General features: G+C 30.6%; 1 protein-coding gene across 3 annotated transcripts in view; it reads left to right on the top strand.

The window, feature by feature from the left end:
* Positions 1-312: 312 nt before the first annotated feature.
* LOC126879248 (synaptic vesicular amine transporter) overlaps positions 313-14,076 on the top strand; it is a 332,565-nt gene continuing 318,801 nt past the window's right edge. The window contains exon 1 of one of the 3 annotated variants that reach the window (XM_050642307.1): positions 313-495. The gene's annotated coding sequence lies outside the window, so the exon portion shown is untranslated. Of the gene's footprint in view, positions 496-2,173; positions 2,227-4,591; positions 4,608-14,076 lie in introns of those variants that run through there. The other 2 variants (XM_050642308.1, XM_050642309.1) reach the window with 2 other exon arrangements.

Genomic DNA, 14,076 nt, shown 5'->3' on the forward strand with positions numbered 1-14,076 from the left:
AGTTTTAGTAGATATATCTAGTCGACTAATCCAATTACCTAAATCAAGTGGCGTCCCCAAAAAAACCAAATATCGATAGCTTTGAAACAAAAGGGATTTCGGGGATCCATCCGGAATCGGAGCAGAATAAGGATTCAGCGGTATTTAAAGGCAGTGGGTCAAAAGTTTTCTCGCCCTAATGAATAAATTCTTCTTCTGAGAGAAACTCTTCGGTTCGTTTCAACAAGTGGCGTTAGCGGCATGCGTGCGTCAGCCAATGGCAGGTTGGTGTGTGGGCCGGCGGGGACGATATCTACGGCGGAGTCTCAACGAAGCCAGTCCGCGCGTGGTGAGCGGAGCCGTGCGCAAACGCGTCATTCCGCGAAGAGAAATCGCGAGGCATAGCCGGAGTCAGAGGCAACGGTCACGACGAGGCGGCCGACCTCGGCCGCCACAACATGGGCCTCCAGTAGTGCCCCAACACTCCAACGAGGGGGCTTCGGCAACAACATACATGTAAGTTACTTTTATTAAGCATGGATTTGTGTTTTTTGATGTGGATTCTATCTAAAGCAAGATAAATTTACAGGAAGTAAACACTAGATTCAAAATTTTAAATTTTTGGCGGGAAAATATGTAAGATGCACATATTTACAGTTTCTTGTGATCCTAATATTTTGCCACGTAAACAATGATTTTTATTAAAGTTTAGTATATTTTTATAATATTTGTTTCAAAATTTAAATTTTTAATCATTACAAAATTTTTGATTTTTCTTTTAAGTTCAAGTTTCAAATTGGTTAACCAAATTATTTACGACATATTTTATCTTATGGATATTTAGTCGGTTTTTTTGGCATTTTAGTTTTCTTATAAATTAACTTCTCTCATTTTTAGAGTGAATTTTGAAAAATTTCATTATAATTTGCAGAAAAAGGCCCAGTTTAAACATTGTAAAGCATTTTTCTATGGATGCTATACAATGTGCAACTTCTCTCACTACTTACATACATTCAAAACGAAAAATTTCTCATGCAGTTAGAAAAGTCGGCAATTCCAGTGAGAAATATTTTTTCTTACGGGTTGTCCTACGGTTTTCCATATAAAATATGATCGCCGTTACATACAATAAAAATACACCTACTATTGTAAAAAAAATGTGATGAAGCAAAACTTACCAGGAATTACCTTTCAAAACTGTTCAAAAGTAACTCTTTATTAGAATTTTAAATTAATAACGTTTATAAACTTTAGGAATATTAAATACCTACATGCATATGTATTTTATTTCAATTTATGTATATAATATTCATAAAAGCACCTAATTTTAACCTTTTGCATTCATTCCAACGTGGAAATACTTCGTTCTAGGCACTGAGGATGATCTGATCCAGATTGAAAACGTTTTGCAAATCCTTTTGGAGGACTTTTAATGTTTTTTAATAAAATTTTTTTTATACCATTATACAAAGGAAGTTTTTACTTCTGTAGGATTTTTTAATATACTATTTCTTTTTTGATAAATATATTTTAAATTTTTGCTCACTCTTTAGGTGTTTAGTTTATAAATTTTATTTTATTATAAATTTTTGGCGGAAGTTCTAGATACGGATAATACTGGGATTTTACTATATTAATGCTGGGGATCAATGCTTCTCAACTTCTTTTGGCCCACGGATCATTAAAATTGTAAAAAAAAAGAATTCGCGGACCAGATTTTTTTACACAAAAAAATTTACTAGATATTAAAGAACTACGTAAAATACTACGTACATTATGATTTACGTACAATAATATTTAAATGAAAAAATATCTCTTTACATAATAAGAAAAAATTGTCCGTGGACTAATAAAATTTCTCCGCGGACCACTGATGGTCCACCAGATTTAAGATTAAGATAGTTTAAGGATGTTATTTTGAATATGGGGAATTTGAAATTTTTCAATAAACGGATGTTTTGCTATTCGTTTGTTACAATGTCTACATGTTTGACCAATGTATATTTTTGAGTAGTCATCATATGTAAGTTTGTGTATACCACGGTGTAAGTCCGCTTTCTTCAGGTATTTGTTGTTCTTATTATATTTGCTTCAGTTGTTGTTTGTTCTGAAGGCTGGTGTGATTCTTTTCTTTTTTATATACTTGGCTATTTCTGTTGATATCTTACCTCTAACTGAGTAGCCACATCATGGCCCTCCAGTAGTGCCCCAACACTCCAACGAGGGGGCTTCGGCAACAACATACATGTAAGTTACTTTTATACAGGGTGTCCAGAAACTCTACCGACAAACGAAGACAGGAGATTCCTCAGATAATTTTAGGACAATTTAACCCAATTCACCTAGTTCGAAAATGCTTCTGAAGGGAGCTAGAGCTCTTTGAAGATGGCGTCTTGAAATTAGTTTTTCTTAAATACCTCCAGAAGGCTTCTATATAGAAAAACGAAAATTGGTATGCATATTTACTTTTCAGAGATGAATCGATTCCATCGATTGCAAATTTCTAGTACCGGTCATAGGCGTCCGTTTTGGGTAGAGCAACGGGTATTTTATCGTATAACTTTTTTGTCCTTAACTTTTATGCATTTTTGACACCGGATTATTAAATTGTGAGGTATTCTAGTACTAAAAGGTACTATTGCTTTAAGTCGGTAGGATGCACCGTTTTCTAGAAAAATCGATTTCAAAGTTTTTCGTTTTTGGAATTTGAAAAAAAATTGAAAGGACTTTTCAACAAAAAACAAAGTATTTTACCAACATAAAGTAAGAGTAACTTTTAGTACTCGAATACCTCATAATTTAATAATCTAGTGTCAAAAATGCTCGAAAATTCAAGACAAAAACATTATGCTATAAAATAACTGTTGACCTACCCAAAAAAAAGGGACGCCTATGACCAGTACTAGAAATTCGCAATTAATGAAATCGATTTATCTCTGGAATATAAATAAATGTACCAGTTTTAGTCTTTCTAAACAGTTTTTTTTTTGAAATTTTTTTTTGTAATTCAGAAAGTGAAAAATTTTCAAATCGATTTTTCTAGAAAACGGTGTGTCCTACAGATTTAAAACAAGAGTACCTTTTAGTACTAGAATACTTCACAATGTATTAATCCAGTGTCAGAAATGCATAAAAGTTAATAATAAAAAAGTTATGCGATAAAATAACCGTTACCCTACCCAAAACGGACGCCTATGATCGGTACTAGAAATTTGCAATGTACGGATTAGATTTATATCTTGAAGGTAAATGCGCGTACCAATTTTTGTTTTTCTAAATAGAAGCGTTCTGGAGGTATTTAAGAAAAACTAATTACAAGACGCCATCTTCAAAGAGCTCTAGCTCCCTTAAGAAGCATTTTAGGACTAAGTGAATTGGGTTCAATTATCTTAAATTTACCTGAGGAATCTCCTGTCTTCGTTTGTCAGTAGAGTTTCTGGACACCCTGTATAGCATGGATTTTTGTTTTTTTGATGTGGTTTCTATCTGAAGCAGGTAAAATTTCCCTGGAAGTAAACTTTAGATTCAAAATTTGAAATTTTTGGCGGGAAAATATGTGAGATGCACATATTCACAGTTACTTGTGATCCTAACATTTTGCCACGTAAACAATGATTTTTATTAAAGTTTAATTTATTTTTATAATATTTGTTTCAAAATTTAAATTTTTAATCATTACAAGATTTTTCTTTTAAGTTCAAGTTTCAAATTGGTTAAACAAATTATTTACTATTTTATCTTATTGATATTTAGTCGGTTTTTTTGCCATTTTATTTTTCTTATAAATGAACTCCTCATTTTTAGAGTGAATTTTGAAAAATGTCATTACAATTTGCAGATAAAAGGCCCAGTTTAAAGTATTTTCTTTTTTGATAAATAAATTTTAAATTTTTCTCAAGCTTTAGGTATTCAGTTTATAAATTTTATTTTTTTATAAATTTTTGGCGGGAGTTCTAGATACAGATAATACTGGGACTTTACTATAGATATTATTGTTAAGGATCAACGTTTCTCAACCTCATTTAGCCCACGGATCATTAAAATTGAAAAAAAAAGGATTCGAAGACCAGATTTTTTTAAACAAAAAAATTTTTATAAGATATTAGAAAACTACGTAAAATACTACGTACATTATCATTTACGTACAATAATATTTAAATGTAAAAATATCTCTTTACATAATAAAAAATAATTCTCCGTGGACTAATCAAATTTCTCCGCGGACCACTGATAGTCCACCAGATTTAAGCTAAAGATGGTTTAAGGATGTTATTTCGAATATGGGGAATTTGAAATTTGTCAATAAACGGATGTTTTTCTATTATTGAAAGCCCAGTATTTTGCTATTCGTTTGTTAAAATGTCTTCCAGTTTGACCAATGTATATTTTTGGGTAGTCATCATATGTAAGTTTGTGTATACCACGGTGTAACTGCTTTTCTTCTGGCAGTTGTTGTTCTTACTATATTTGCTTCAGTTGTTGTTTGTTCTGAAGGCTGGTGTGATTCTTTTATTTTTTATATATTTGGCTATTTTTGTTGATATCTTACCTCTAATCGAGTAGCCATATCATGGGCCTCCAATAGTGCCACAACACTCCAACGCGGGGTCTTCGTCAACAACATACATGTAAGTCACTTTTATATAGCACGGATTTTTGTTTTTTAATGTGGTTTCTATCTAAAGCAAGATACATTTACAGGAAGTAAACAATAGATTCAAAATTTGAAATTTTTTGCGGGAAAATATGTGAGATGCACATATTCACAGTTTCTTGTGATCTTGATATTTTTACTGCGTAAACAATGATTTTTATTAAAGTTTAATATATTTTTATAGTATTTGTTTCAAAATTTAAATTTTTAATCATTACAAGATTTTTCAAGATTTTCAAGTTCAAGTTTCAAATTGGTTAAACAAATTATTTACTATTTTATCTTATGGATATTTAGTCGGTTTTTTTGCCATTTTATTTTTCTTATAAATTAACTCCTCATTTTTAGAGTGAATTTTGAAAAATTTCATTACAATTTGTAGATAAAAGGCCCAGTTTAATATAAAGTATTTTCTTTTTTGATAAATAAATTTTAAATTTTTGCTCACCCTTTAGGTATTTAGTTTATAAATTTTATTTTAATATAAATTTTTGACGGAAGTCCTAGATACAGATAATACTGGGATTTTCCTATATTAATGTTGGTGATCAACGCTTCTCAACCTCTCTTGGCCCACGGATCCTTAAAATTGAAAAAAAAAAGATTTTGTGGACCAGATTTTTTTATACAAAAAAATTTACTAGATATTAAAAAACTACGTAAAATACTACGTACATTATCATTTACGTACAATAATATTTAAATATAAAAATATCTCTTGACATAATAAAAAATAATTCTCCGTGGACTAATCAAATTTCCCCGCGGACCACTGATGGTCCACCAGATTTAAGCTTAAGAAAGTTTAAGGATGTTATTTTAAATATGGGGAATTTGAAATTGGTCAATAAACGGATGATTTTCTATTATTGAAAGCCATGTGTTTTTGCTATTCGTTTGTTAAAATATCTACCAGTGTGACCAATGTATATTTTTGAGTAGTCATCATATGTAAGTTCGTGTATACCACGGTGTAAGTGCCTTTTCTTCTGTCACTTGTTGTTCTTACTATATTTGCTTCAGTTGTTGTTTGTTCTGAAGGCTGGTGTGATTCTTTTCTTTTTTATATACTCGGCTATTTTTGTTTAATTCTTACCTATAATCGAGTAGCCACATCATGGCCCTCCAGTAGTGCCCCAGCACTTTAACGAGGGGGTTTCGGCAACAAAATACATGTAAGTCACTTTTATAAAACATGGATTTATATTTTTTGATGTGGTTTCTATCTAAAGCAAGCTAAATTTACAGGAAGTGAACAGTAGATTCAAAATTTAAAATTTTTGGCGGGAAAATATATGAGATGCACAAATTATCGTTTCTTGTGATTATAATATTTTGCATATTTTTTGCCACTTATTATAAACAATAGTTTTTATTAAAGTTTAATATATTTTTTTTATAATATAAATTTTTGCCATTACAAAATTTTTGTGTTTTCTTTCAAATTTCAAATTGTATCTATCTTCAAGTTACTTAGTATGTCGTCTGATGGATATTTAGTGGATTTTTTACCATTTTATTTTTCTTACAAATTAACTTTTCACATTTTTAGAGCGAATTTTGAAATATTTCTTTATCACAATTCATTGATAAAAGGTTCTTTTTAAATGTTGTTCTGAAGCTATTTCCTTGTGGCATTTTTATGATTAATTATTTATATGGGAAATAAGCCACAATTAAAACGAAAAAATAATTTTATTAACGTTTCGACGCCCAAATCGGGTGCCGTTGTCAAAATACAAAATATTACTAAAATAAATAAAAGTGTTGTTGCTAAGCAAAAAAATTCTTCTAATAATTTATTTAATCTTACTCATTTATATTGGCAATTCAGACATATATTATACATTTTAAAGTAGAAAACTTTAAAATGATATTGCCAATATTTATGAGTTGCGTTCCTGGGACGACTTACTGAAAGATAGTTCATTCGATTACATGAAATCAACCCCAACTCAAGAATATCCGTCATAAAAAATTATAGCATGTGATCTGTCTTTAAAAAGACAACCAAATGCAACGACAGTAAAATTCTCGCGTTAGAGACTTCATAGTAAATCACAAGGGAAAACCAGGAAAAACCTTGTGATACTATCCCGACATCGTAAGTATTTGGTCTTACATTAATTTACTCTCAAAAAATAATACCAAATTCTGACTTGTAACATGTTTAAATTATAAATAATATTAATAATACTAGATATATAAGTAATACTAAAATATAAAATATGTACTAGCTCGATATTATTGACTTACTAATCTTGGTATTTTCTTTCTATTGACTTCCTCTTTCAGTATGGGTAACCACATCCTACTGCATTCTACCGAGGAATTTGCGACACAATTGGTTTCATTTAGCATAATTAGAGCCGCTTCTTTGATTTTTCTCTTTTTACTATCTGATTCTTTCAGGACTATACTTGAATCTCTCCACTGAACTCTATGTTCATTATCCCATGCGTGTTGACATATTTGAGATCTCTCAAATTCTCTATTTTTAATATAAGATTGATGTTCACTTATTCTAACGTCTAATGGTCTTGATGTCTCACCTAAATAAAATTGTTCGCATTCACAAGGTATTTTATAAATGCAATTCTTTGTTCTTTCTTGATCATTGTTAGGTTTAGTTTTAGATAGAATAGATCTCTATGTGTTTGTTGTTTTGAATGTTGTTGAAATGTTGAATTTATTTCCTATTGTTTTAAGTTTCTCGGATAGTCCTTTTATATATGGTATTGATATTTTCCTCGTATTATTTCTGGTGAATGTTGTAGGATCCCGTTCTAAGTTGTTCTGTTCCATTCGATCCAATCTTGACAATTCCTTATTTATAAACGATAAAGGATAATCATTTTTTAATAAAACAGATGTTAACAATTGTTTTTCTGCTAAAAAGGAATTTTCGTTAGAACAAGTAATTTTGGCTCTATCATATAAGGATTTAATGATTCCTTTTTTAACGTTGATGTTGTGATTTGACTTGTAATTGAGATATCTGTTGGTGTGTGTTGGTTTTCTATACACTTGAGTCTCATATCCAATATCCTTCTTTGAGATCAAAACATCGAGGAAAGGTAGGCTGTTATTGTATTCCTTTTCCATTGTAAATTTTATTGTCTCTTCTTGATCAAATGAAATAATAATAAAATCAAACAAATGAAATAGAGAATGTGGAAAAATCCCCTTACGAATAACTCACACATCCACTATTTCGAGCTGGGAAAAATTTTCTGAATAGAATCAAAGATCCAAACACCAGTTCTCAGAAATGTGTTTCGCCCTCTTCAACCTCCCTGGGCTCATCGGTAAAGATGAGAGGTTGAATATCTTTAGACACATTCCATCAAAAAACAACATCCGAGACATAGACATAACAGGAGCGTATATCTACGCATCATCTGACAATGACAGTCTCACGTTTTAATTCCCTAATTACTTAAAGTAAAATATATGTTTAAAAAACAAAAAAAAAAGAAGTCAATCTTTGAACACACTCAGTGATCAAAATTTTTATTTATTTGTTTTATTTTATTTGTTCTTTTTAAAAATTTTAACGTATTTTTTTTTGGGTAAATATGTTTTAAATTTCTCCACATGCTTTATGCACATTAGGTACCGTTTTTTGTTTATAAATTTTAGTATGTTATAAATTTTTGGCGGGAATTCTAGATACAGGTAATATGTACTGGGGTTTGACTATATTAATGATGAGGATCAAAGTTTCTCAACCACTTTTGTCCCATAGATCATTAATAAGTTAAGTTAGTCATTAAGATTAGTATCTGGATTTTTTAATTTCTTCATTTCCATAGATTCTAACAAAAACAGATTAAAGATTTTATTTTGAATACGGGGAATTTGAAGTTGGTCATAAAACGGGTGTTTATGATCTAGAAGATGAAGTGCGTAAGCAGAATCTGTTTTTCTATTATTGAAAGCCCTTTTGTGTTCTGCTATTCGTTTGTTAAAATGTCTACCAGATTGACCGATATAAGTTTTTGAGTAGTTACCACATGTAAGTTTGTATACATCACTGGTGCTTTTTTCTTTGTTGTTCTTAATATATTTGCTGTGGTTAATTTTGAATAGGTTAAAATTCTTTATTAATATTTGTTCTTAAAGATAAATAAAGAACTCTAAAGTTCTATAAAAATCCATCTTAGTGATGTAGGTTTTTGGGCAGTCACATTTAAAATTGTATACATCACTATCTATTGTCCTTTTGGTTATTGATACTCTTAATATATTTGCTGTAATTAATTTCAAAGAGGTTTAAATTCTACTAAAAAAATGATTTAATTAACGTTTCGACGTCCAAATCGGATGCCGTTGTCAAAATACAAAAAATATTAATGAATTAAACAAAAATGTTGTTGCTTAGTAAAAAATTCTTCTAATAATTTATTTAATCTGATTCATTTATATCGGCAATTTAGACGTATATTATGCATTTTAAAGTAGAAGGCTTTAAAATGATATTGCCAATATTTATGAGTTGCGTTCCTGGAACGACTTTACTTTTTTAAGTAAAATTGTAGCTTATTTCCCATTAAAAATAGATAATTACAAAAATGCCACAAAAATAGCTTCAGAACAACATTAAAGTTAAAATTCTTTGTAATTAAAGGAATTTCAATACAAGACTTGTTGGAAATGTGTTATAAGCGCGTTATAAGAGCATCTCACCGCACTTAATAAGAGAACTGATTTTTAGTAACTTGAATCTTAGCAGCTTGGGGAATCCCAAAAATTATTAGATATACCTATATTATAGTTTTTTGCGATCCCAATAATTTGCCACGCAAATAATAATTTTTATCTTCTAATATATTTTAGAGAAAATTTGAAATATTTGTTTCATATTACATATTATTTTTAGTTTTTACAAAATTTTTATTTTTTCATGATGATTAATTTTAAAGTTATTTAATATTTTATCTTATCAATATTTAGGGCCGTTTCACCAATAAATTTGTTTATTTCTTTAAATTACTTTTCAAATTTTTGAGTCTGATTTTTAAAATATTTTTTGAATACAATTTACTGATAAACTATTTTAAAATTTATTTATCTTCATTACCTATGGCGCTTATCATTTTTTTAAGATAATATAATTTTTTATATAAATAACTTTTGCAAATTCTTGCACATGCTTTATATTAGCTGTCGTTTTTAATACGAAGTGCATTTTGTGGTTTATCGAATATAACTTGAACTTTAGTTTATACATTTTTGGCGGGAATTGCAGTTACAGATGATACTGGGATCTTAAGTTATTATTTTGGTAAGATTTGTTGAGACTATTTTATATATTAATTAAAACAATAATAGAATAATATATGTATCTATTTTAAAATTAAGTGATCTATTCGACGGTTATTTGATGGAGATTTATTTTATCTAACAATCTCCTTATTAAGGTACCGTGCATTTGTGCGCAGACATTGACCATACATTGTCATGTCGAGTGAGATTTTAGATAGTTAGGATTACATTACTATTCTATTTTTAGCAGCATTCCGAAACATTTCTTAGTAAGTCTAGTCGAAACATAGGGGGTCCCGTGGACACTTTTAGTTCGCCGCGATTTGATGGTGGTATTATAGGTTTTTTGGGTCGCTGAATCCAATGGAAGTGGTCTGGAAGCCCCAATGTGGTGCGTTTAATTGATATTTACAAATTATGGTAAAATTGGGTGTTTCTCAGGAATTATTAGAAGCCTTGTAAATAAATTGATAGTGTTAAGGTCTTCTCTGATGTATTTTTGGTCGCTGAATCGGATGCGACTAGTCGCGATTACCCAAAATATGTTCTTATTTTGTTAAAGACAAAATAATTGTTTATTCGCCGAAAAGCTCGAAATAATGCACTATCTACAGGAAGTTTGTAGTCTTTTCATAGTATTTTTATACGATAAATCGATTGTCACTGGTCGTGATAGCTTAAAGCACTTTCTGACTTTGTTATTAATAAATTATTGCAAAAATAACGGTTTATAGTACGTTTACTCAAGGTTTTTGCTCTAAATTTTAAAAAACCACTTGGAATGACATGACGTTTGGCATGCGCGTAGCTAACATGTCAAACAAAATAAGTGATATTGTGTCGATGTGTGCTTTTACCCTGGGGGTGAGTTTCACCCCGTTTCGGGGGTGAAAGAAGAAACCTTTAAAATAAGTCCGAAATTGGATTAACTGATTAATTCTAAACAACGTTTGTTTTATACAGTTTTTTCACTAAGTCAATACTTTTCCAGTTATTTGCGGGTGAATATGTTCATTTTTCAACAAAAAAACCAAATAACTCGAAAACTATTGACTTAGTGAAAAAATTGTATAGAACAAAAGTTGCTTAGAATTAATCAGTTTATACACTTCCGGGCTTATTTTACAGGTTTCTTTATTCACCCCCGAAACGGGATGAAACTCACCCCCAGGGTAAAAGCAGACATCGGCATAATATCACTTGTTTTGTTTGACATATTAGCTACGTGTATGCCAAATTTCATGTCAATCCAATTGTTTTTTTTTAATATAGAGCAAAAACCGTGGATGAACGTACTATAAACCGTTATTTTTGCAATAATTTATTAATAACAAAGTCGGAACGTGGTTTAAGCTATCACGACTAGCGGCAATCGATTTAGCGTATAAAGATACTATGAAAAAGACTACAAACCTGCTGTAGATAATGCATTTCGAGGTTTTCGGCGAATAAACAATTATTTTGTTATTAACAAAATAAGAACATATTTTGAGTACTCGCGACTAGTCGCATTCGATTCAGTGACCAAAAATACACCAGAGAAGACCTTAACACTATCAATTTATTTACACGGCTTCTAATAATTCCTGAAAAACACCAAATTTTACCATAATTTGTTAATAACAATTAAAAGCACCACATTTGGACTTCCAGACCACTTCCATTGGATTCAGCGACCCAAAAAACCTATAATACCACCATCAAATCGCGGCGAACTAATGACCCCCTATGTTGCGACTAGACTATATAGCTGTGGATTCCTGTGCATTGGAGAATATTACACAATCGTGATACTTTATTATTACATCCTAGACCTCCCGTACCCTCTATCTTTATTTCGAGTACGATTTGCTGAAAAATATATCGTTCTTATTACCCATGTTCCCCCGAGACGGGGGAACATGGGCAATCTTTTCAATGTTGGAGCTCGGAATTGTCAAACTAGACGACTTATGTACCTGGAAATGCGTTGTATCTGGTAGATCAGTTTGGGGTGGGGAAATCGCCCTCCCCTGAGAATTTCTCTTGTTGGTTAGACAAAACGCCTGGTGTATATACCAGCGGTCGTCAAAAGACGCTGGTCGACGTCTTGTCCACCGCCCTCGAATACGAATGAGCTACGCAGGCCTCTGGCGGGTACAGTAAATATAGAACTGTGAAAGAGGAACAGGATGAAGACAAGCTTGACCAGCTTGTTGATGTGATGGAATACGAAAACTATAAGGTGTTGGAATTGTGGTGAAATGTGACACTACGAAGTTCATGTAAATATAAAATAAAAATGTATTCAATTTGGTCTTTACTCCTTTGAGTAACTAGGCCCATTTTCCGTTGGAATTTATCAGCTGAATAGACGGGGTCGTGAATTGTAAGTTTTTGAATTCCCTCTAGTCTTCTTCGCTTCAGCATCCATCTGGCTTACAATTTTTAGAAGCCATGGAGGTGTTACCAGGAAAATGGACCAATAAGTTCTCAATTAAATATATTTTAGGAATATTTTAAATATTTTTCAATATTCTTAATGTTTCTATTAGGTTGAAAATTTTGCCTTTCATGTAAATACCCTAGGTTTGAATATTTTTTCTTTCTTTTACTAAAAGCAAATATACTGGCAGGATGTGTTAATAATACTACATGGCAAAACCGACATATTAACATTGGGATGAAGTCAGAAATTGATAAAATCAGTGTAATACCAATAATGACATATACTATGGGCTAATTAGCAAAATACAAGGAAAAGTTATTTACCAGCAATTTTATTGCTAAAAATCGAATCTTACGATTGTATATATTAATAATATAGGTATGCAAAGTCCGCAGATAGTTTGCTACTTTTTTTATAAACAAAATGGCGCCCGAAAATCATGTTTTTTTCTATTTTTGCTCTATAACTCCAAAGATTTTAACTTTACACCAAAAACACCCAAATAAAAATTCACCGCAATTAAATTCTGCATACAGATGTGTTCTCTTGATTCACTTCGACGAAAACTTTCCCCGGAAAAAGCTGGTTTTGCCAACAAAATCTTTAATTTTCAACTAAAATTTTAGATAAGTAATTGTTAATCAATAATTAAATAACTTGGTAATGTAAAAGCCCTTTTCGTAAAGATTATAATTCCAGAAGCCGATGGAAATTGAATAAATAATTTAGCAACAATTGAATTGTTAATTAAAAATTTACGGTCGCTATAATAACGACAATAATTATGATGAATAAGAATAACTATGATTTTTTCATAAAAAGACACTATACCTATCTAATGTACTTTACAGAATTAAAATTGGACTATTTAGGCGGCCTCAGGAATATTTTAAAATTATAAACAATTTTTTGGCTTATAAACAAATAAAATACCTCGGGAAATATTAAACTAAATTAAATTCTGAAAACGTTATTCGAAAAACAGCAGCAGGACGCTTCTTATTAAAGAAAAACGTTTAATTATGACGAGTAATTCCTGAGATACAATCGGTCAAAGTTGACCGGAATTTACGGCAAAGATATGAACAAGAGGATGATAATTTTTAAACCATCACCTTTTTATTTTGGTCCTCTTTCTCCACACTAATTTTCATATCTTTGAAATACTCATAAGATATATGATTATAATAAAAACTATCGATAATACGTGTGAAAATTGCCAAAAATAGCAAAATTCCAATCAAAAATTAGGTTGGAGAAAATGTAACCCTCAAAGTTCAAAATCGGTATACGGTAAAAAAATGCATTTTCTCGGCTTCCCATGGAGCAATTTCCTTCATTCTTTTTTTGTTCCCCAATAACTCGAGTAGAGCCATCAAACTAACGTATTATTAAATGTCACACTTGCTTTTGTTTTGTTATAATAGATTAATTTATTTATAAGAACAGAAAACTACATATTTTTTCCAGTTGTAGGCTTTTTTTAGATAAACTTACTAAAAGTGTACGTTTGAAAGTTAAAAACATAAATATTCTCATTTGAGGGCTGGATAATTATTTAAACAAATTAAAATTTTGTGTTATAATAAATAAATTAATTTATTATAACAAAACAAAAGCAAGTTTGACATTTAATAATGCGTTAGTTTGATGGCTCTACTCGAGTTACTTGGGAACAAAAAAAGAATGAAGGAAATTGCTCCATGGAAAGCCGAGAAAATGCATTTTTTTAACGTATACCGTTTTT

The sequence above is a fragment of the Diabrotica virgifera genome, chromosome 1 (assembly GCF_917563875.1).
Source record: "Diabrotica virgifera virgifera chromosome 1, PGI_DIABVI_V3a".
Taxonomy (NCBI): domain Eukaryota; kingdom Metazoa; phylum Arthropoda; class Insecta; order Coleoptera; family Chrysomelidae; genus Diabrotica; species Diabrotica virgifera.